The 4,053-nt window shown below is 37.4% G+C and overlaps 1 pseudogene; it reads right to left on the bottom strand.

The window, feature by feature from the left end:
- Positions 1 to 1,750: 1,750 nt before the first annotated feature.
- LOC118344545 lies at positions 1,751 to 2,734 on the bottom strand (annotated as a pseudogene).
- Between the last annotated feature and the right edge of the window lie 1,319 nt (positions 2,735 to 4,053).

Genomic DNA, 4,053 nt, shown 5'->3' with positions numbered 1-4,053 from the left:
ACCTGAGGTCCCTAGAGATTTACATGACAAGATGATCATCAGGAGTAGATCAGCTTTGTTACCAAAGTTAAGCAAGAAAGAGAGGGATGAACCATATCAGATCCCTCATCATTTTGATTACTTCTAATTTTAGATGTAAATAAAAATAGGTAAAGCAGAAAACCCACATATCATGTATGCATGACACTAAAGATTCAGTTCATGTTCTCCTCTGTTTTTCCTAGTAATTATTTATGATAAGGTTAAGATATCTATTGTAAGACCAAGTCACTATGCTTTGAACTTGCATTTATTTATTTGGTGCATTTAATTGTTGAATACTACTTTTTTGGGTATTATTTGCTCTCTCTCTCTCGTATATAATTAATACGAGAGCTTATGTGTTTGAAGAACTGATCATGGATCCCATAATTGTCCCGATGTGATTCTCATGAGAACTCAGTGAACTCATGCGAGTTAGATAATTACTTTCTCCATTATAGAAGGAAAAAAATAATATTATCAAAAGGAAAATGGAACCTTTTGATAATATTAAGTTTAAAAATAAACTCCTAACACATATAAAAGCCTTAAGAACATTATATATGTGAATATCAAAACGATTGATTCTTGTTTCCATAACAAAAGATTTCACCTTCACCATCCTTATATATCTGTTTTGACACTTTAGTTTTATACACAAACTTCAATTAAGAAATTACCTGCTTTTATGTGCATAAACTTCAGCATACTTCTTGTCATTATAGTACTTGAACCCCCCACAATTAGTAATCCTGTCCAGCAAATAAGAAAAAAACAGTTCAAAAATGGGAACCATAAACAAACTGAAAAGGCCGTATAGATAGGAATTTTAAACTGATGAAGGTATCAAATAGCACAGTTGCAACGACAGGTTACTAAATTACCCACTATGTTTGTACAAGGTGCACATTGGTACTCATCTCAGGCTTCACTCTGGATGCTGATATCTAATGGTGCCTTCATTGCATCACTTACTTATAGGATAATACAGTTTTGTTTTACAACTCTAATCATTTGGTCTGGTGCTGCACTACGGATGCTAGTGTGTTCCTATGAGAGATACACACAATACATATATACATGATTAAGATAAATGTGCACACAATTCTATGATGCATTTTATGTGAGGAAGACAATATATATATAGATTAGTGAAACAATAGTCCACCAAATTAATTTGAAAATTATTTTCTGTATGGTGTTTTATTTGTCTCGAGTGTTAAAGCAAAATTGCAGTCTATCAGAATGGAGCAAAGCTACACCCTAAGCCCTCACTATTAAACATTTTTAGAAAATAACTACATGGAAATTGATAGAACAAGGTAATATCACCAAAGGACTTGGTGGCACTACTGCCTTGTATACATGCGTCTTATTTATCTTCATCCATAAGTGTGACTCTTTTGTTGCATCAAATATGTTGATTGCATTGAAGTCTTAGGTCTATTGCCTGACAATGTAACAGTTTGTTCTGGCACGAGTTTTTCTTAACTACTAGAATTCATGAACAAATCAATTGCAAATCAAAGGGAAAGAAAAATGCCAGCTTTCATATAGGAGGCATTCTAATAGTTCAATCCACCAATCGGAATACTGCAAAAAATAAACAACCATATACCGTCACGTATCTTTTAGGGAAGAACGGATATAGCAGAAATAAAACCACCAGTACTTTAACAATTAACAATATCATTACCACGAATAGTTGGAGAGCTCGGGCCTAACAAGCTAAGCAATGGGGCACAGGAATTCTCAAATATCAATCATATATCAAGAACAAGAGAAGACAATGACAGAAAAAGTGAATTGCAATAGACAAAATACCTGCTAATGATGGATTACAATCGTTATCATTGCACATAAGATGGAAAACCAACTAAGTCCACCTCTGTGAACTACTGGACAACATTGCATATCATTGCACTTACCCGCTGAGACTGAATCGTGCAGAGTGACAATTAAGCACGCTTCCCGCTATTGGGGTTGGACTTTGTGCAGAGGACCTTCCGTCCCTTCGCACGTCGGCGCTTCAATATTGCTCTGCCACTGGTGGTTCTCATCCATCTGCGGAAGCCGTGAGTTCGAGCCAGAGACTTTCACGACCTGTTTCTCTTTGTCTGACAAAGAGCGAACTTCCCAGCCCTCACAACTAAGCTGCGGGCTTTTTCTCTTCCGACCCCAATACCATAACTCAAATTCAAACCCAAAGATAAACCTAAAAATTAAAGGAAAAAAACATTAATTTTGCGCATAATTCATTCAAATTCCCATTTCAACATTCCTCGCTGTCAATTATGGCTAAAATCAGCGAGGACAAGGGAATCAGACAACTAAATTATTATTGCAATTAAAATCTTATGAATCTTTTATCATTTTAGATTTCCTCGCCCATATGGTAGAATGACCAAATACCATGAAATAAAGCACAAACTTTGATACTTACTTACTCAAAAGCGGTGGTGAAATTACCTGAAAAGGAAGAAGGGAAAGAGAAAGAGAACGAATAAGAAGAGGAAGAGGAAAAGGAGGGAATTAAAGAGCAATGAAGCAGCCCGGAACGAGGGATGGGGTTGCTCCCAGCATTCAATGACACCGAGCTTCTCCTTGTTGAACCCGCAAGGAATGTGAGGGAAGCTGAAGGAATGCAAGCCTGTCTACCTCCTCCGCACGAAAGCCAAGGTGACGACGATGATAACACTGTCAGCGAAGCCATTCCTTCACAAAGAGGGTCACGATTTGGTCAGATTAGATGGGTAGGTGAGGAGGAGGGACCTTGAGTTGGGCCTCGACAGCATTAAGGCGCCTCCATCTCTGAGCTGCTTCAATGGCTACTCTTTGTCTGCCTTGAGTGGTGTTGCGTCGACGAGGAACGACCTATACGGCTTTTGTGCGAAGGAAACAGACACTCTAGGGCAGAAAAATGGGAGCAGATGGCTTGAGTGGCTTTTGTGAGAAGGAAATGGGCGAAGTGATCTCCCATTTTGGGCTGCAAACAATGGCCATTGATGAGTGGGTGGGTATCACAGCGCGCGATCGTAGGAACTCGGGGATGGGGAAGAACAGAGTCAAAAAACAAAAGAGAGGGAATGTGTTTTCGTTTCGGGGGAAAATTAAACAATCCGTGAGTTAAGCGTCCTAGAGAGAATTGCAGCGATTGTTTGACCGTCGCAAGAATTTTTTTACCTTTTCAGCGAAATACAGCGCCGCAATATCTACCAAAATCGCTGCAATTGAGATGTACAGTGATTCACTCCTAGTAAATCGAAAGGCGTTGTTTACTCTATGTGATGAAAAATAAAATCGCCGCTAAAAATACCAATTGCGGCGATTTTGTTTGCAACAGATGAAAAATCGCCGCAATTGAGCCATTTTCTTGTAGTGAAAGCTCCTAAATAAAATACTAGAATGGATTAGTGCCCAATTCCAAGCAATTAAGTTGCTCGTATAATGTTTCTGGATATAAGCCAACTGGTTCTTTGGGACAAAAGGTAGTCTTGGTGCTACTAGTTGACTTTCGAAGTCCATATCTAGTATGGATTTGGTTGAGTTAGATAATTTTCTGAAAGAACTTGGATAAGGGATGCCAAGACATGGCAATATCTTGACTTATTTTTTTATTTCTTGGACTAGGGAAGTATGATCGCTCTTGTCCAGGGTGGAGGATAACTTTTGAATCTTAAGATAAAGGTTTACACTTTTTTATGAGAACATGATAAAAATACGATATGTAATGGAGGGATCGTGCTAGTAATCTTTGGAGTTGAGCTTTTTTAAGATCTCATTTGGGAATTTATCAGCAACTCGAGTAGCTCTAATATCTATGGGGCTAATTTTTTCGCAAATTTTATATCCTATAAATCTTATCTTAGTTTGAAATAACTTAATTTTAGTTGCTGAGACAACTAGACCATTTGATTTGATTACTTCTAAGAAGGCATTTAAATGTTTCCAATATTCTTCAATTAATTTTGAATAGATGAGGGCATCATCTATATATGTATAATATTAAAAATGAGAAAATTGATTAATATA

This window comes from Juglans regia, chromosome 14 (assembly GCF_001411555.2).
Source record: "Juglans regia cultivar Chandler chromosome 14, Walnut 2.0, whole genome shotgun sequence".
In the NCBI taxonomy this organism is placed as follows: Eukaryota; Viridiplantae; Streptophyta; class Magnoliopsida; order Fagales; family Juglandaceae; genus Juglans; species Juglans regia.
This window is presented reverse-complemented; position numbering and strand designations above follow the sequence as displayed.